The sequence below is a fragment of the Sebastes umbrosus genome, chromosome 15 (genome assembly GCF_015220745.1).
Source record: "Sebastes umbrosus isolate fSebUmb1 chromosome 15, fSebUmb1.pri, whole genome shotgun sequence".
NCBI lineage: Eukaryota > Metazoa > Chordata > Actinopteri > Perciformes > Sebastidae > Sebastes > Sebastes umbrosus.
The window spans coordinates 21,828,378-21,849,823 of NC_051283.1; the positions used below are offsets into that span (position 1 = coordinate 21,828,378).

The 21,446-nt window shown below is 37.1% G+C and overlaps 2 long non-coding RNA genes across 2 annotated transcripts in view; one reads left to right on the forward strand and one right to left on the reverse strand.

Annotated features, from left to right (window-relative positions):
- LOC119503889 overlaps window positions 1–7,445 on the forward strand; it is a 26,906-nt gene extending 19,461 nt beyond the window's left edge. Inside the window, exon 3 of the long non-coding RNA XR_005210404.1 lies at window positions 2,278–7,445. This is a non-coding gene — a long non-coding RNA (uncharacterized LOC119503889). The remainder of the gene's footprint in view (window positions 1–2,277) is intronic.
- Window positions 579–15,158, reverse strand: LOC119503888. The gene is made up of 4 exons (XR_005210403.1): window positions 14,519–15,158; window positions 11,726–11,784; window positions 8,676–8,958; window positions 579–2,391 (listed from the first exon to the last, which is right to left on the reverse strand). It is a non-coding gene; the product is annotated as an uncharacterized LOC119503888 (long non-coding RNA).
- Between the last annotated feature and the right edge of the window lie 6,288 nt (window positions 15,159–21,446).

Consider the following 21,446-nt stretch of genomic DNA (forward strand, 5'->3'; position numbering starts at 1 on the left):
ATGTGTTCTGCTGTGTGTATATCTGTATGTTTCTGTGTTGTACTGGCTGTGAAAACAAATCTCCCTCTGGGACAATATTAAATCTAAATCTATAAATGAAACTCTGTGCAGAACAATTATCACTTATTTTCTGTGCGTCTACTGTGGGAGCTGGAAGTTTATTTCTAAATTGTTGCACTCTGTGTGGATATTTACATGATTGAGGGACTAAACTGGAACAGACTGAGCACTTTTTTGTAACCTTCCTGATACGTTAGCGATGTCAAATGAACTAAGCTGATTTTAAATGTGCCATACTTGTTGATTTTAAAATGTATTTAAATGTATTTACACAGCTAACTAAGCAAAATGTGCATTACCTTTTTTTGTTCAGTATGTGGATGATGTACTGGAGAAGAAACACAATGCGGTTTTGTAAATTTTGACGTAATTTGATGATTCAACAAATTTGTGAAATAATGATTGTGTCACGGTTGATTCTACATCCTTTACGTTCTCATCATAGATTTAAAAAAAACAAATCTTAGTACCTTTTAACACACAAACGTAGACCTCAGAAATCCACACATAGACAGTTATTGTCTCTTGTAAACATTAATACTTTTATTGATTTAAATTAACTGCAGTAGAAACAGTTGCATAGTAAAAACACATTAACAGCAGCTCATGTGCAAATCCTGCTTATAACACTCCTGAAACAGTAGTTCAGTGCATTACAATATGATCAGTTATTCCCTCGAAATAGTATTCAAACTGCATAAACTCTATTGCACAAGCTCTCCACATTAGATCAAAACAAAATCCCATGCATTCATGTGTTCATATTGTCAGAGGAGCTGATTTAACAAATGAAATGTGGAATAAAACCAGATTTTAGTCTCTGAGGCTGACTGCAATTACTGATGAAATCAATGGAAAGACTGTATTCATTGTTTCTAATGAAACCTAAAACGTAGCACACACACTCAAACACACACACACACACACACACACACACACATTGCACCTGTGCTCATAATAGTGCATGTTAGTAAAACACCACAATTCCCTCACACAAACTGAACCCGTACATTTAGCTGCTAATGTGCAAACGTATACCATACAATTCATGTGCAAACACTTATACACATAGTGCAAACTTAACAAAACCTCCTGCTCATTTCTTTTGCATAGATAAAAAAAATAAAATCAAAATGTATTTTAATTGCACAAAATGCTTCCTGCAGTGATAGAAGCTCTCTTGATAAAATGTGTACACTAAAAATAAAAATATAATTTGATAAAGATTTAATAACGATATTCTACACAAAATAAAAAAAAGGTAAAATAAAATGTGATGTACATGATAAGTGGCTGTAAAAATAGAACCTTATAAGACCTCCATAAAAGCTTCACATGAGCTGATGTTAAAGGTTATACAGCCCTTAAATAATATAGAAATGTACAAAATATAGTTATGAGATGAAAAAAATGAGAAAAATGTACTGCATGTGTCTAAAAAAACCTCAACTAAATTAAACTAAAAAATTCAAATAATCTGAACGATTGATAAACAATTCATAGTTGATGGATGAATTCCATAAAACATTTATCGCACGAAAAAATAATAATTTCAAATGTTTCAAGTAATCCAGTCACACAGATTGTCAACAACTTGATTGAAACATGCAACATTTTACATGAGACAAAGAGACTAATTTAATTGTAAGATGAAATAATTAGAAACAAGTAGGATTCAAGAGATAAATGAGAAAAAAATAAATTTAAAAGCTAAGATTTAAGATCTAAGATAAAAAAAGAGAATAAATTGTTAAACTAATGAATAACGCTAAAAATTCAAAACACCACAGCAACTATTTTTACCATCATCTAACCTTTTTTTCATTTTTTTTTTAAATTTGTTTTAATATCAAATGACAGATTTTTTTGTGTGCGTGATCGAGAGAGAGAGAAATCTAAGCTCTGACCTACATGAAAATCTAGTGCAGATGTTTCCTGAACAGCTGTGCAGAGCATTTCCCAAGAACACCGTGTACAACAGCTCACTTTGCCGTCCTGTACGCTCTGTTCCAGCCTCATGATGGCCAACTGTCAGTTTGTACCGCTTGTATCAAAGTCTTCTGTCGTCATTCAGATAAAGATGTTCTGCTGTAGCGGCCGAAAACGGTCACTTTTGTATCCATTACCAGCTTTAAGACCCGGCGGTTTTAACTTTGTCCTCTTGTTGTTGGAGACGGCTGTGTTCACAGAATCCGTGTGTTTCCTCCCGTATGTTAGCGGTTAATGACGTAGTCCTGTGTGAAATGAACATCGCTGGACTCAAAAGTCACAGTCCACAAGAGCGGAGAAGCAAAAGGACGGATAATTCCCAACTCCAGACTGATCCGAAACCTTAAAAAGAAGACACAGAGGAGGCGTTAAAAACATCTCATCTCATTCAAGAAGATCACAGAATGACCAAAAAATATAATCATTGTTTTATCATTAATGTCCTGATAAGATGTACAGTTTCTGCAGTATGTGGAGCAACAGAATATACATGTGTATGCATTTTTAATACGGTATTCAAATGATGTTGGTGAACCAGTTGGCTCAATTCCCCAGCTGCTCTACTGTGTTCAACTTTACTGCATTTACAGTACACTCTCGAACTGGAGACAACTATAGAAGATATTGATCCCAGGAGACCATCTTGGTTAAATAAGGCTCAAACGTACTGCATCCACACATGCAATTAATAACCTAACACACGTGTCCTGCATGACACACACATCCCATATTACTTGTGAATAATTAGCCAATTCCTGTTCTTACTTAAAAGCTCCTAAAGATGTTAAATATGTGGAGGGATTGCAGCCGGATTTTGAGTAACCGATCATGTGCACAGACTCAAAACATTTGTAGGACTCTGAGCTAAGTCATGCATAATTTAACACAAAGCTGTGTGTTACTGTTTACTGTATCGCCTACGGAGTGGCCTTTACTGTAAGCTCCCATTCACTGCTCGTAGATTACACGCTAATAACAGAAGGAACAAACTCAACACACAGAGATAAAATATGTCCCACCCCTAACCCCCTAAAAACACCAAACTCCAAAACAACCATGCCAGTCTAGACACAAGCTGCTCTTCCAATCACCAACATCCCACCTCCTCTCCTTCTCCATCTCCTCTCCTCCTTCTCTTCCTCCTCTCCTCTCCCTCCTCCTCCTCCTCACCCCCACTATCATTGTCTGAGCCACCAAAGTGTTTTTTCCCACGCTTTATTTTTCTCCGTCCTGTTTGCAGCCAGGCAGGAGGAGGAGAAGGAGGTGGGGGTGGAGGGGATAGGGAGTGAGGGGGGAGTGGGGGGTACGAACTGATGAGGTCGCCATGGCAACCCCACATTGGCATGCCCCTGATTGGACTATGTGGTGGCTAATTATTCAGCGCATATGCTTAAAAAAAACAATAAAGTAGGACGTATTGAAATGCAGAGCCGAGCATCGCATGGTGTGTGTGATTAACATATGAGCCCCGCGCCGCTTTTGATGAAAGACGCCTCAGTTTCATCGCTCCGCTTACAACTTAAATGTTTAATTTTATGTGCATGTTAAATACATAAGGATATATCTTTAACATTTCAACTGTAATCTTTTTTTTTTTTTTTCATATATTTATTTTTTGTTTGCGAAATGTTAACTTTTTGTCATGAACTTTGTTTTTTGTTTACTACTTAAACTAATTATATTTATCTCTTAACAGGAAGATTAATAATTCACATATATACGCCAATTTACATGAGAGGATCAACGCAAAACTTTACATTGAAAAGCTAGAACAAAAAAAACAAGAGCAGCATGCTAATGGCAGGCCTCTGAGCACTGGCATGACAGACAAATCATGTGTGTGTTTGCATGTGTGTGTGTGTGTGTGTGTGTGTGTGTGTGTTAGAGGCAGTGGGGATGGAGGGTCTGCTGTGTGAAAGAACCCGTGGGGTAGGGGTTTGTATATGTGTGTGTTTGAGGAGGGAATTGGGGGGGTTACGTTAACAATGGCCGGCATTGTTTACCAATCTCCCTCGTCCATTAATCAGGACGATCCGGCTCTAATTGGCGTTTTGGTTAAGCTGGTCTCCAGACCCCCGTTCCCTCCACTGGCCTAAATAATGGCGTTACGCCACAAGTGCCGCCACACATTGGGGAGGACAATGTGCCGCTTGTCTGAGGGTCCAGGATAGGATCCCCACCCTCTCCTCTTCCCCTCCTTTCTTAGCGCCCCATGCACCCCCCCAAGATAAACCTCACACAGAAACACAAAGAAGGCCTCTCACTATTGAGATCTCACTGTCGCAGCCTCCCTCTCCTCGTCTGTCTGCCCCCCCCTCTCTCTCTCCTCCTTCCAGTCATTCACTTACTACACTTTTTCCTCCCTGAACTCATCGGTCCCTTGCTTCTAGCGGTCGTGGTAAGAGTCGCAGGCTCAATGGTGTAGGTCATAAAACCACATTGAAGAAGGCGATCCTCACTTCCTATTCCCTGCTTAAAGGTTTACTAAATCTTAACTCAAAATTAGGGGAATTTAAATGTTTTCACACTTTTTGATAATATTGTATGCTTCTCTAAAAGTTACGACATTTCTCAGACTTGTAAAACCATTTTGAAACCTAAATAATATGCACATGAAGCTCAAAGTAAGGCCAAAAGAGTTGGCATGATGGGTTTTCATCCCAAGAGCAGCAAAACGAGAAGTAACTGTATATTAATTTAGGTTATTAATTTAGAGTCATTTCCAATTAAATCCCAAAAAGACATTTATTTGATCTCTCCTTATCTGATCCCTTTTAAACCCAAATGCATGATCATAAAGCTAAAAATGAGGCCAGAAACTTTGACCTGTTGGAGACGTAAGGTTTTCATTCAACAGCAACGAAATGGGGTGAAGTGATGGTATATATATTTTAGATAATTTAAATGTTATTTCCAGTAAAATCTCTAAATTCCTCTGGTTCAGAAACGAGTGACAGTTGATGACCCTGTGTGAAATAATCCATACGGCAACAAATATTCTTCTACAAGCCAAATAGGAAGTGTAGTGCCACGTGAGAGAGAACTAAGTGTGATAACAAGCGGAGATTTATGAAGACCACCATGTTGCTAATTACGGCTCCTTGTGGGTGTCAGGGAGCATGTAGGTGTTTTCTTTCTCTTCCACATCATCAAACAAAGCCGTCTGTACGCGCCTGCAGCGTAAATACCGTGTGAATGCTCCACATGCAGAAATAGAAATTATAACTCTTTGTAATCAAACGAATGATCTAATTAACGTCCCAGAAGCCGAGACGTCGAAAGAGTTTTCAGGGCGCCTTGTGGAAAATCCACAAAATGGTCGATCGTCGGAGTCTGCAGCGTGACGGCGGGCACGATGAAAGCGACGCAGGGAACCGCAGCTGCCCTTAAAAATGCCAGCTTGCCGACACTCAAAAGCCACCGGCTCTACGGCTTCCTCCTATCTCATCCCCTTCCCGCACGTCTCTTGGGGCGATCTCTACAATTAACACACTGGCAGTAATTAACACTGTCTTGAGGCAACCAATGGCGCGGAAAGGATCGGGGCCAACGTGAAGTGGGGGAAGGTGCAGCGCTGGCTATCCACGTTCCCCCCTTTTTATTCAGCTGCCATTTTGTGCCAGTCTTAACACCTAAGATGGTGGCAGGACTGTGACTTGCCGTGTGGGAGAGGAGGACAAACTGGCAAGGGAGGGGTCGGAGAAGAGGAGGATTATGGGATTGAGGAGGGAGTCTCTTATTTTCATTCTTCTAGTCGGTACATTGCTGAACGGTTACCAAGACAGGCGAGAGAGGGAGGCGGAGAGACAGAAAGAGGCATGATCGTCACATTGGTGCCCTACATGCACACATAGAGGAGGAATTCTCCCACACATGGACACACAAACACACACACACACACACACACACACACACACACACACGTCAGAGAGGAAGAACAAAGTATTTATACAGTGTGGGCGCGAAACAAACAACACCCTGTGATGGTCTGTTTGTGTAAAAAAAACGTGTAATTTACATGTGCTTAATATACGCCGCACACATACGAACACACATGTGCCCATGCATGAACACACACACACACACACACACACACACACACACACACACACGCAAACAACCAACACAGCCGTTCTCATGGTATGGTCTGCCCCTGAGCATGCAAATGACATTCATTATGCAAATGCATACAAATCAGAACCAACCATCTGAGAATCCAAGCTGGGAAAAAAACGAAAAGAATAAAATTAAATGAATGAGGGGGTGTGGGGGGGGGGGGGACCCGTAGAAAAGAAAGAAGAAGTACGTTGGGACGAGTGCGTGGGGAAAGTACAGTGTCAAAAAGCACATGTGAACACATGTGGTCAACAGGAAAATAGCTTATAACCTATTTTTTATCCAAATAATAAGGTTTAAAGATCATAAAAAGCTGGATAAATCTCTAATTAAGCTGCAGCCATTAACGTATGAAAAAGATTAATGATTGGGAAGCAAGATTCTGAAATTTTAAGATCAATTTAGGATATAAAAAAATCTTACAGCCCTATTTTCACTGATGAAATGATGGTTACACTTTGTGTTATACGCCACTACAGTGTTGATGGAGCTTAAGAGGTTTGAGAGGAGATTTTAAAAAGATTTTTAGTTCCTAGATAGTATATATGTTCGACAAAGTTACATTTAACATGGGAGATGAGATGACCAATCTTCCTCGCTGCCTTGTTGCGCCCCACTGATGTCATACTGTTGACTTGTTTGAGACAAAGCCCATTGAGCAGGAAAAAGCAGCAAATCAACTGCAGAAGAGCATCAACTGGAGAGGAGATGCTCCAAATGATGGCAAAGTGCCGCTAATTGCCTCTCGAGGTGTCCTTTGTTTAGTTTCACCTCTCTCACCAGCACTGCTTCTGTAGGAAGTGCTCTCTAAAACCACAGAGGAGCAGCATGCACGTTATCTCCCTTTTTATGAATCATCCCGAACCCTGAAACTCACCAAAAATAGAGGAGGATGGTCATGTAAAACGAAGCTGCTGAGGCTACAGCATGTCTCAACCATGTGTAGTTCTTGTTCATCTTACAAGAACAACAACAAACAGTTTTCCCTTCTAAGAAAGAGATTCAGGCAAGAAAACTGTGCTAAAAGCATATTTTAGCCAATTAACTGGCATCGATAAAATAAAGGCTAATTAAAAAACAGATTGAGGCCAAATTCTTCCCCAAACAAAGTGCAATTAGACAAAGAAATTCCTGAGTGTGCGGTATGTGTTTGTGTGTATGTATGGTTGTGCATTAAGCGTGTGTGAGACGGAGAGAGGGAGGACGGCAGAAAAAAAGAGGCCTATATGAGAAAAGGAAAGGTTAAGGATTTTCTAGGATCTTAAAATCAAATGTTTTTTAAAAAAAACATAAAAAAACATTTATCTCAACATCCTATCCAAGTGCTTTGAAACTCTAAACTCCCTTTTTCTTTATCATCTTGAAATAACTGTAGTTCATGCAAGCTAATTGCTTCCTTCTTCACTAATTTGTATTAACAGTGATAACAAATCTTTCAGAAACAAAACCCCCAAACCAACCAGGTGAAGACTTTTTTTTTAAGTGTCCTCACAGAAAAACCTAATTTGATTTGTGATTAGTTGAAAGGCCTCTAATAAAAAATAATTAATAAATAAATAAATAAATAAATAAATAAATAAAAACAGGATACAACAAGGTGAAGACCATAAATCTCGGAGGCACAGTGCACCGAGAATAAACCTCTCCAACTGAGTGTGAAGTACTAGCGAGTAATTTCACAGTTTACCTCTCTGGTGGGACAAGAAGGTGGATGATTTACGTATGTTTTTCGTACTAGACACTATCTGAAAAGTCTATTTTATTTGCACAGTTCGGTCTAATCTGGTACACCGAGCAGAAAATGAGGCTGGTCCTCCGCGTACATCATCTATTTGGGTTCGGGTATAACAGTCTTGTTCTTTAGCAGAAACCGTCAACCCTGCATGGCCACTCACTACAGAGCTGATTTATTTTAATTATAGCATTACACTTTGTTAATTTGATCCATTTCCTCCTGAGGCGAGATGTTTGGACAGAACAGGAAAGGATTAATTCAACGGGATGCCATTTATGGAGAGGATAGCAGTTTAAATAAAGGTCACCACTAAAGATTCTTTGTCCAGGAGATAAAAAAATACATTTTTCATGTACAAATACAAGATAGTTTTGTTGGGTTTTTTTTGCAATATGTCTATCAATAGGAGTAGGTGCACATATTTATTATTAGCTGTATTGATCATTTAGCTTTCCAGTGTGACTTAAAGTGCATTTTTGGAAAGGACAAAGAACACTTAAATGTTGAATTTATCTTTTTCCATCCCAGTCGACCACTTGATTGACAGCGAGTTGGCATGAGGAAACATCACACACTACCATCTTGTCACAAGGCAGCACAATACCCCACCACTACAGTATTACTGTGACCAGATTTGATGTATTTTGTGAAAATGTAATGTTTTCTATAATTCAAATATTGATTATTTGTGTTGGTGCATATTATATCCTCTATGAGAGACCCAACTCCCCTCCCCTCCCTTTAAAATCAGCCCTTATGTAACACAGCATCATACCTTCACGTCATCGGTTGGCAACATCCATCGTCCGGAGCCCATTCTTGCTTCTTTATGTGTTTTTTTTCATATTTTGTTTTGTTCCTCCGTGCAGGCGTGTAATGGGATTCTTGTTACTTTCGGTTATCTAGCTTTATGAAGAATGTACGTCACTCATACAGCTAGATAACCAAAGATAACAGACAACCCCTCAGGCCTGCGAACACCGCTCTCTGCCAGCAACACACACACACACACACACACACACACACACACACACACACACACACAACCTCCGAAACACCTGTGAGGACAAACAATGACAGGGGAATGCTTAAAGGGCTAATTCACCAAAAACAAAAGCTACTTTACTCTGTTTTGCACCTATTCCAGAGGTGAACATAATGACAATAATAGTCATAAATCTGGAGTGTTAATGCAGATGATTTATGGCGTGGTGTTAAAAACGCCTCAGTGAAATGAGATGAAAAACAAGCATGACTAAAGATTCACAAGGGATACTGCTGGGAGAACACATTTTCCAAGCTATTAAGTGTCTTTTATATGACTGAAATGTGAATGGGCTCTTGTAGGAATTCAAAACAAAACATTATAGCCGACTATCCAGTGAACTAAAGACAACAACAATAAAGATCTTTATGAGGGGCATTAGAAGCTCGGGCTGAAATAGCACTGAGGGGAATAATTTACACGAAAATATTACAGTATATGGCAGAATGAAAAGAGGAAATCCCTTGAAAATTGAACACATGAACTCATTTTAGTAGAGGTAAATACTCAATTACTATACAAAGGTATATAAAGGTATTCAGTCTATTTTAATGTCCAGTCTGGAAGGCAGATAAACCCTCAAACCATGTGCTTAACATTAAGGATTACTTTGCAAAGTTGTTCTTTTACATATCTAAAATACTGCACTATTTTTTATCCTGAGAATTATTCAAATATTATTAACATAAACAGTTTACATCCTCAAAATATTCTCTACACATAGTGTTTAGAAAACAGTTCAGTGCAGATGCAACACCAGCTGTAAAGGAAATAGTTTGACATATTGCTTAGAAGGACAAGAAACCTATAACTGCAAAAAAAATGATAAGATGTATGTAGATGATTAGATGAAATGTAAGTAAATTAATAAATGTGTAGGAATTATTGATACGTTTATTTTCATTAATTTATTTTATATTATGAAGCAATGTTTTTAGACCCTGCCATATTCATTATAGGTTTAAAATAATATATTTGAGTAATATATATATATATATATATATATATATATATATATATATATATATATTTATTTATTTATTTATATATATACATATTATATATATATAGAGATATTTATTTATTTATATATATATATATAATATATATATATTATATATTATATATATAATATATAATTCCAAATAAACTGAAGTTAGGGCTGATATACATAATTATCTGAAAATAGTAAAATATTAACACCTATAGCCAAATACATCATTGTGTTTGTTTCTCTCTAAAATGTTATTTATCTATTTTATTATTTATTTTTTCCCCCATAAACTGTTTTTTTTTTAAAAATGGCTTTTGGCGTCAGAGGGGAGTGACGTCACTGGCATCGCATGGCTTTCAATTAATGCAGCGAGGTGTGATGCCTAATTAACACACACACACACGCACACAGACAGATGATGTTCTTTCTCACAGCATCGTGATAAAATAGGCCACTGCCTCCATCCACACATCAAAAAATAAATATATTACAGGCTACACCACCTCGTGCTTTAGGCCTATACATTTTATTTTTACAACTGCTCTCTGAAAGATCTCAGAGAGGGATGAATTATAAGGAGCAGCTTTGGATTTTTGCCAAAAAAAAAAAAGAAACCTCCATTAGTGAAGATCACTTTGCTGTTTTACGTCTGCAGGCCGTGACACACACGTTTTAACACGAGCTCACGACTTCACACTGATGACTCCCATATACAGCCATGAATTATCATTTATTAATATTTTTATTACCAATTCCACATGATAGTTTTTAAGCCCATAGACTTTGAATGTTGTGATTAACAGTCTTTCTAATGTGAGTGTATATGTGTTGCTCTTACAGAGACAATAAAGTTGTATTTTCAATTCTTTGGCTACAGAAATGTCTACGTGTGTGTGTTTTTTAAGTCTTTAAAATGCTAAAATTAGACTTTATTTTTCAAATTGCATTGACTGAATCTGTTAGAATGGACAAACTAATAGTCAAGAGTAATTTTAAATTATGACCCATGTGTATTGTGCTGTACCTCCTAAATGTAATAGAATCATATAATAATTAATAATATTAATGCAACAGTTTATTTAATTGTATTTATGGTGCTAATTTTAGCTTTCATGAATTAAGGCAAATATTAAATACTGAGCACTGCTGACTGTGAATTAACCTAACTGTGTGAATTAAAATATTTCTTTCTTTTAATTGATATCTGATGCATTTTCTGCATGCAAGTACCAGTATACCAGTAAGAGCACAGTATAGCTAAGAAAAACCTGTATTATAATGCATAAAAAATCATAAAGAATGAAAAAAAAAAACATTAGTTACGTCCAAACTGCTGACCCTCATGTTCCTGCATGGAAAAACTGTGATTCCTCTCCAGGTTTCGTTCAAGGTAACTTGGCAGTATATAGTGAAAAATGTTCTACTTTAATAGATTGTCAGGGAGCATAAAAGGCTGCTGTAAAATGCTACAAAAACCTGAGCGGAACAGGACAAAAAGGATCCCGAAAGGATTTTAAAATGATTTCCAGGAGTAATCAATTAGTTCCACACAGCGTGCTGCTGCTGCTGCATGGTCGCTTCATGTTAGGTGTGTGTGTGTGTGTGTGTGTGTGTGTGTGTGTGTGTGTGTGTGTGTGTGTGTGTGAAAGGAAGATGTTGCATATGAATTTTCCCTAATTTTCTTGAAGTGCATTGAGAGCTCCTGCAGAGTCATCTGTGTTGCATTGAGTGTCGATAGTAAAAATCCATGACAAATAAATAAAAAAGTGAGATAATTCATATTCACCTGGAAGTTGGAGGAAGTCCTCGTCTTCATATTCATCTGGTGCGTTTGCATGCACGTTTCTGAGGGGGTGAAAAAGAAAGAATGACTTGAGGATCAATTTGCTATTGTTGCTGCTATATTTACAATGTTTATAATGATGATTATATTTTACTTCATTGTTGTTATTCAATTGATTGATTGTCTATTATACAGGGATGAGAGAGTAACACACAGGAACAAAGAATCTCACTGCCATGTCAATGTGTATGTGATCAATAAACTACACTTGAACTTGACATATAGGGGGGAAAATCCACTCAAATCTCCAAGAAATGAATGCATCTTTAAAATATAGTACAACACACGGACATTTCATCTCTCTCCCTCTCTCTCTCTCTGGAAAATCCCTGGAAAACACCCTGCATGCCTGATGGGAAATCTGCCTACTAGGTCACAGAAAGCACCCAAACTAGTCCAGCTCGTGTCGCTTTGCACCTGCAGCTTTCTCTGACTCTGCAGCAGAGTGATGCTCCAGAGATGCTGCTGCAGACAGAGGACCTCCTTTTTAACATTATGTTATAGACTTGTGTCACACATCACAGTCTCCAATACATCTCTTATAACTTGCTATGCATTTCCATCTCTCATGCATGGCTTTATATAGGGGAATTTAACAGGTGTTTTTTTTTTTTAACCTGCAGATTCACCTGTGCAGAGTCACTTTTACTGCTCATGATAAAGCACCGATTCTTCATTTTGGAGTGAACATCCGACTAATTTCTCCTTTGCGACTCCTGCAAGAGCCAATTATGCTGCTCAGTGATGATGCAAAACACCAATAAGTCCTTTTGCACGTGTTTATTTTGCAAAAAAAAATTCTCTATTGCATCACTTTAGATAAAGTCCCAAAAAATATAGTAAATAAACTTCTTCCCTTTGTCAGTTATACAGTTCGGCGCAGCTATTCATCCATCCATTCATGGTTTATTTAATAGGGACCAATACAATGTACATAGACAACTTAAAAACAGCTATCTGATGCCAGTATCATAGTGCTTATAGCGGATGCTAATTTGCAACACCTGTCCCTTTTTGTGGGGCTTTTTGTGAAAATAAGAGATTAAAACAGGAAAAATAAATAAATACAATAAAGCAACACATTTAAAAACATTACATGAAAAACTAGTACAGGTTTGTCGCTGAATTAACCAGGATTTGGTTGCTATCATGTATGCATCCTCCTAAATATATCTAATACTATAGAAAATGTTATGCAATCATTCTAGAAATGAAACTTATATCCATGCATGAGAGGGAGGTCTTACTACCCACTCACACAGATTAAGCAGCAGGCCTTATGTAAGAGCTCTCCTATGCTGCTGGCACCGTGCTGGATAATCCCAGGCTGCAGGAAACAGCACGCTGCTGGCTTCATGTACAATAATCACCTTTTGCTTTTTAACATGCAACCTTTTTTTTAACCCCCCTCCACCTCTCCTATTTAGCCCTTTCAGCGCGTAATCTGTTGACAGCAAACAGGCCAAAACACAACACTGTTTGTGCACCGCCCGAGGCCACTCTGACACTGCTGTAAACCCATGCAACATTGTGCAATTACACTTCAGTAAAAATCTGCAATACGTGCAGGGCTTAGTAGTAAAGTCGTGGAAAATGGTGCAACATGAACTTATGTAATGGGTAATAACAATAGAGCATATATATGGCTGATCCTGGGTCAGCAACACTGGAAAAAAGTCAAATTCAACATTTTATTTATTGGTATTAAAGACACTAAAACCAACCTATGTTGCCAAAGCAAAACTTAAAGTTGAAGAAGAAAAAGCTTCTCATTAATGTGCTATTTTCTGGGAATCATCTCTTAAAGGTCTTTAAAAATGTAGGTTAGAAGGATGCAAGAGAGAGAGGAAATGCAGAGCATCATTCTTTTCCATTAATAGTAATAAAGATGACTGGAAACTAATCAATAGGCCTTGTGGGAGACAGGAGATCACCTGGAGGAAAGGCTACAACTCAGAGCTCTCAAATTCACTCCCATGTTGATATTTCAGTAAACTACCTTGCACATATACTTTATAGTATCTATAGCGCCAACCAAAAGTGGCTGCAGCCACAAGTGAAACTACACGTCTGTGCTGCCATCAGATGATGCTCAGCCTTTATCTCACATGCTGCTGCTGCACCGTTTACACCTTAAACCTTAAACTGCTCTCACAACAGAAACAAAAACCTCACTGGAAGATAATGTAGATTTAGTTATTGAAGCATCTTGGTGTGGCCTGTAGATCCTCACTTATTTACACAACAGGGTTTAAAACACAGTGTGTTGCAGCCTATACATAAACGTGCATTCATGAGCTCGCCATTTGCTTATTTGTTTATTTATTTTGCACAATTTAAGACTATACAACATAACAAAAAAGAATAATATACAGTGCAGGAAGAGGCAAAAAACCCACTGGGCTTATCTGAAGCCTAGTGGGGTTTTTTTTGCCTCTTCCTGCACTGTATATTATAACATAAAATCATCTCTCCATGCAGGTTTAAACCTCACATGCCACACAAAAACCACCACTCATAATATGCAAAAACAAGCTTCTTACTGTCTCTTCCTCCTCAGGTGCAGCAGCCATGTAGATCCTCACTTATTTACACAACAGTGGTTTAAACACAGTGTGTTGCAGCCTATGCTCGCCATAATAAAAAAAAAATCATCTCTCCATGCATGCAGGTTTAAACCTCACATGCAACACAAAACAAAACACTCATAATATATAAAAAAAACACGCTTCTTACTGTGTCCTCCTCATGCAGGTGCAGCAGCAGCCAGGTTGCATTGGGTTTTGGATGAGATGAGCTCCTGGTTAACCAGCAGGTCCCTCTGGACGTGCAGCATGCTGGGAGCCAAATGAGCGCGTTCAGGAGCGTCAGTATTGAGCTTTGTGACGACGGGCGCGTCCATTTCTTCAAATCTAACGGGTCCTCTCTCGTTTCTCTCCGTGCATTTCTGTCCTCCACATCCACAGCCCCAAATCCTCCCCTCTCCAAACCCGAGGACTTGGGGCTGTCCAGCTCCGGATGGCTACATCATCTCCATCTCCTCCTTGTCTCCAAATGGTTTAACATCTCATTTGTCCTCAATCATATACGCCCTCCAAGGCCCACCCCCTTGTGAGTCAGTGAGGTAACTCTGTTCCCACCCTCTGAGATTTTTTGATATTATGCAAGACGACCAATGTAATTATAATAAGAAATAAGAAAACCCACAGCAGCGCCTCTCACGCCCCCCAACAGACGCATGCAGAAGTGCATGGTGGCACCATCATGTTCATTCATCCACCTAAACATCACTCTATAATGCCTCAGTTGGAATCAGAATCAGAATCGTGTTTATTGCCAGGTGTAAGATTCAAGATTCAAGAGTTTAATTTGCCATTTGCACTTAAGTACATTGGAATTCTGAGCAGTTTACACCAAGTCAGCTTTAAGAAAAGAAAAAAAAGGTAGAAAAGGCACAAGGTAATTACAGTACAAAATAAGTAGCACAATCAACTACAACACAATAAATAAATAAATTATTAAAATATAAAATGACCATGTTAAAAGAACTTGTAGCTCTCAAAAATATTTTAAAAAATAAATAATTAATATATTTCAGTGTAAGAGGTATACACTAGGAATTTGCTTTGGTTTTGTTGGTGCAAGTAAACAGTATAATAACAAAAGAAATAAAAATAAGAATAAAAAAATTGAATTTCTACCAATATACAATATACAAAATAAGCTATAAACATGATATAAACAGATGGTGCAAATATTGCCGGTGTGCAAACAATCAGGTATCAGAGGGAGAGAGAGGGGATACAGTAGGGGGTTGGTATTGAGAGTGTATGAGAGAGTCAGTAAGTCAGTTAGTGTGTGCTTTATCTGCATGACTTTATCATGTTATCCCGGTAATATCCCTATATATATATATCCATATAATAAGGACTTATAGTTGTTCACATGTCAGTAAATATATATTAAATAAATCACCATATTTCTGTTCCTAGGATCACCAGCCTATTTATAAGTTCTCATTAAGGTGCTCATATTGAGTTTATGTTGCATCACGAACATCATGGTCCTACTTTGGTCTATTTCCAATGGATATTTAATCTAATCATTTCTGCTGTCATATTTTATCCTATAGTAGCACATTTTTAACATTGATTGTAGGCTAATACTAAGATTTATTCATGCATATATAGTGCAGACTTCACTATTAACATATCATTTTCAGATGGTGAAATGTGAAAAAGTCATGTCTTTTGGCTTCTTCTCACCCAGAATTGACATGTCATATATACTATATCTGTATCTGTAGTTAAAGCTAGTTTTTTACATGTCATTAAATATATATCATATAAATCATATCACCATTGCCTATTTGTAAGTCTAGAGTTCTCATTAAGGTGCTCATATTGAGCTTATGTTGCATCATGAACATCATGGTCCTACTTTCCAATGGATATTTAATCTAATCATTTCATGCTGTCATATTTTATCCAACAGTAGCACATTTTTAACATTGATTGTAGGCCAATACTAAGATTTATTCATGCATATATAGTGCAGACTTCACTATTAACAGGAGAACATATCATTTTCAGATGGTTAAATGTGAAAAGTCATGTCTTTTGGCTTCTTCTCACCCAGAATTGACATGTCTCAAAGCTGTTTGCTGTGACTGTCTGCAGCTGAAACTTTGTAGAGACAGACTCGAGAGGCGCTCCTTGGCTTGGCTAATTATCATGATAATCACACCAGAAATCCTTTTTTGAATCAATGAAAGACGAATCCCCTCAAACGTTTATTGTATGAGGTCTCAGTCTTGTCTGTCTGTGTGTGTATGCATATATAAGCCTGGACTTCATTTGCATTTAATAAAGTTAACTCAGTCATGTTGATCTTGTCTAGACCACATCAGTGTGTGGAAATGCCTTCACACACACACGCCTTCACACGTGCATCTCTTATCCCCCCCACACACACACTGCAAAAATACACATTTCATACATTGCTTCAAATATATATCTTTTTGACCACATGGAACAAATAACCTATTCCCTAAGACTCCAAAAAGACACATTTATTAAAAGGTGAAGCCCTGCCATGACCATACTAATACAGTGATTGGTGATCTGAATATTTTTATATATCCTGGATCATACTTGTATCTCCGTCTTCCTGACCCATGTCATCTCTCTAAGCACATACACACACACATACAACACACACCCTTCTACACACTCTGACCTATAACCTCCGACCCTTCACCACATTTATTTTTATTTAAATTTATTTATTTATTTTACTTCATTTTATTTTAATTCTTTGGATTGTTTAAGTATGTGTCCTCCCTTTTTCTCTGAATTCAATTGAAATTATAGTTTAAGATGAAGTCTTGTTTTGTTTTTTTGTGTTTTCTCTCTCTCCATATTGTTTAAAGTTGTGGAATTTTGTGTAAAAACAAAGAGACAGCTGTAAAATGAAAATACAGTGGTAAAGAATGTGATGATGATTGTATAAGTTGCTGAAACTGCAATAAAAAAATAAGTAAAAAAAAAATATATATATATATATATATATATATACCTTTTTGGTAACACTTTAATTATAAAGTTTTAAATAATGGCGTTATTATAATAGAAGTTAATAAATAATTAAAAGCTTTATGGATCAGTTGTAAAACATTGATACGGTTGTGTAGAATGGCTGGTTGGACCTTATGACCACTAACCTGCAGGCTCTCTGGACCAAAATCTATCAAATAGTATCTCTTTTCACACCTTTTATGACTTTATCCATTAAAAAACACAAGTTCACTACATCAGAACCAAATGAAACCCCATGTCAGTCAGATGTCTATAAAGGCCTGGTGAGAGATGCTGCAGCACACAGAGGCTCAAACCAAAACACCTGCACAACTTGTTGCCAGGAAACCGTTGTATGGGTTGATGGGCCAAACTGGTCATTTTTAATTCAGGATACTTTACAGTGTAAAAAGTCAACGTTATGCCAGTATTTATAGGCTACTTGTCAATATAATTGAGTTCACCTATAGGCTACTTAATGATTTGAACTGCTGCTTAATGCTACTGTAGGAAACAGCCACTTAAAATGTTGACTTAGACTAATTAGTCTAAATGAGGTTATAGGCTACAGCCACCAAATCACAAGTTTGTCTTAGGCAAGGCAAGGCAGCTTTATTTGTATAGCACATTTCAGCAACAGGGCGATTCAAAGTGCTTTACATACACATTCAAGAACATTGCGACAAAGTGCAAAACAACATTAAGACATAATTAAAACAGTTATAAAAACATTAAAGATTAGAAAATAAAAACAAGCTGAAAAATAAAAGCTAGGATAGAAGCTAAAATAGAATATAACACACAAGAGTAAAAGCTCTAGTGCAGTATATAAGATCATTAAGTGGTTTAATAAAAGGCAGCAGCAAACAGGAAAGTTTTAATCTTTGATTTAAAAGAAGTCAGAGTTGGAGCGGTCCTGCAGGTTTCTGGGAGCTTGTTCCAAATATTTAGAGGGCTTTATAATCTATCCTGATCCCTTCTATTCAGACGAGGAAAAACGTCCCTAAAAAGTCATACTTTTAAAATAAAAAATAAGTAAGGCTATCCCCCCAAAATTAGAAGTAGGCCTACTCTTTATACAGAAAACACTTGACTGTCATATTAGATTATTGTTTCTTAATGTGTAGGCAGCATTGTTGGTTGTGATGGAGATAATTTATAGCCTCCTTTATATTGCTGGGTAGTTTTATACTCATCATACCTCTGGGCTCCCTGCAGACCCCAGAGGTGTACCTTTACTTTTTGTCATATCTCACAGGTGCTTTATTCTATCATTACAATTTTTCATGGCTTTGTCAATCAGTTTGTTCCTAATGACTTCATATCAATGTTTTCTGTTTATTTTCTTTCTTTAATTAGGCCTAGTGCTTTTGAAAAAGAGAAATGTATTGTCTGAAGCACACAGTTGCAGCATATGAAGTTAAAATAGATAAAATAGAATACAGATAAAATGTTTGCCATGTGTCTAATTTAAAGTATGACACACTATCAGGTGAAGGGACACTTTGTCAGTCATTTTGAAGGAGACAGACACAGAGTTCCTCATGCGCTTTGTCTATTTTCATTTTCACAATATGCAAATTAACAAACTTTCCTAAAATAAAAATAATCCATTTTTTTTCAGATGACATTATTTACATAACCAATAATGTTTTGAAAAGAAATAAATTTAAAAAAAAATGTACGATGGTTGTTTATACAGTTTATTCTTGGGGTCTAGGTTGGTAGGATGAGGGTTAATTTATAACAATTCATCATATTTTATGTGTAAATCATATGTTGTGTAGGCTATAGTAATAATAGCAGTGAAGTAAAACATAAGATATTGACCTCTGAGGTGTAGAAGTATAGGCTACAGTGGAAAATACTCAAGTTGTACTTCAGAGTTGTACTTCAGCAGCATAATTTAATGCCAACAGGCTACATATATCATGACAAAGTGAAAGTTAAGTGGTCGATAAAAAGGCGCTATGTTGCCATGGTACTGTTTCTGAGAGAAAACTATTTTTTTCCACTTTACTTGGTTTGGTACAAAGTCATAAACAACAATAGATGTGTTGCCCCGTTACTCTCTTGTAACGCGTTACTCGGGCCGTGAGAAGCAGACAGTCTTTTGGCTGGTGGGTCACAGTCTGTCTCAGTCTGTCTCAGTCTGCCTCCGACAGCAGTAAACCACCCTCCAGCATCCCTCCATTGTTTTACTGCTGCCAGCCCAGACACCATGCAGGCTTCACACAATACTAACGAATAATAATACAACACTATACGCACACAACGGCATATGCAGCATATTCCTGTTTATTTGTTTTTGTTTATTAAAGGATCCTAGTTACCAAAAAAAAGAGAAAGAAATGCAGTAATCTAGCCCTTTTAGGGTTCACATATAACACACAGGACAATAATTACATTGAACATATAAAACTAAATACAATTTCAAACAAAATTAGTCCCAGATCTATAAGAGGTTTACTAAAGTCTGGAAGTATGTTTTAAAAGGCAAACACATGAACAATCTCCTGAGTGAATTAGGAAACTGATGTGATCACTACAGGCATTGCTCATCAGGACACAAAACACAGCTTTTACGCACGACGAAGAGCAACATGTTGCAGTAGTAAAGTCGATATTTAGGCCTATAAAAAACCTCACTTGTTACTGTAAATATGAGATGTAATACTTTAGCCTGACCACAAGGATTCAGTGTGTATTTGTACTCATGCATGCATGCAGGAGACTCTGGCATCCTTTCACCCCCACGTCGCGCCAATATTCAAATAGGGATCCTCTCATTTGAATAGGAGCTTAATGAGACATGGTGGTGTATAATAAATGAAAGTGGGGGTACTTCAAGAGATTGAAGGCATGCTGCATAATTACCAGAGTTATTTCAGCAATGTTGCACACTGGGAAAAAAAAAATGTCTTCGACCTTAATGTAAAGAATAGTGAAAATCGTCTATGAAGGAGTATATATATACTGTTAAGATGACATTATTTACATAACCAATAATGTTTTGAAAAGAAAAAAGGTAAAAAAAAATGTATGATGGTTGTTTATACAGTTTATTCTTGGGGTCTAGGTTGGTAGGATGAGGGTTAATTTATAACAATTCATCATATTTTATGTGTAAATCATATGTTGTGTAGGCTACAGTAATAGCAGTGAAGTAAAACATAAGATATTGACCTCTGAGGTGTAGAAGTATAGGCTGTAGCACACAGTGGAAAATACTCAAGTTCTACTTCAGAGTTGTACTTAAGTAGCATAATTTAGTAGTTAGTAATAATAAATGAAAGTGGGGGTACTTCAAGAGATTGAAGGCATGCTGCATAATCACCAGAGTTATTTCAGAAATGTTGCACTTTAAAAAAAAAAGGGCAAATAATAGCCTGATAGTTCCTTCGACCTTAATGTAAAGAATAGTGAAGTATAGGAGTTATATATTTGCTGTGAAAATGCATAATATTTTATGTATTAGATTATCTGACAGCCAAAGCTCCTCAGAGGATTGCATGGAGTCAACTAGTGGTCTATGAAGAAGAACCATTAGCAGGCTCTTCATCACTTTCTGGGGTCAGGGGACTCCTTTGCTGTCAGATATGTTGAAGAAAATTTACATATTGTTCCTCTATGTGTTGCAGAACAGTCAGAGTGAAAACAGACCACAGTCTTTGCTATTGTGAGAAACTAGAGAACTGGTACTATAATTTATGATTTAATCAGGAGGTAAAATCTGGGACTCTGACGTTGGAAGTATTTATCTATTTATTTGAAAGCTTTTGAACTCAAGTGAATTTTTAAATTACAATAAAACTTTATTTTATTTCAGACACACAGGAGGGTCCATAGCAATAAAAGAAAAGAACAAGAAACAAAAAAAAATACCCACACTACCAACATTTCCTCTCAGTCACTTTGATATCTACAGTAGTATGAAGTCATAATCTTTGTGCCTTTTTACAGCTGACCTCTGGCTGATGTGAAATGTTCAATATTTAACTCGTAAATGACACCAACATGGTAACCAGGGTGGAAATTTTGTAAAAACAGATTAACAGGTTATGTTGCACATTAAAACAGTTCATGTT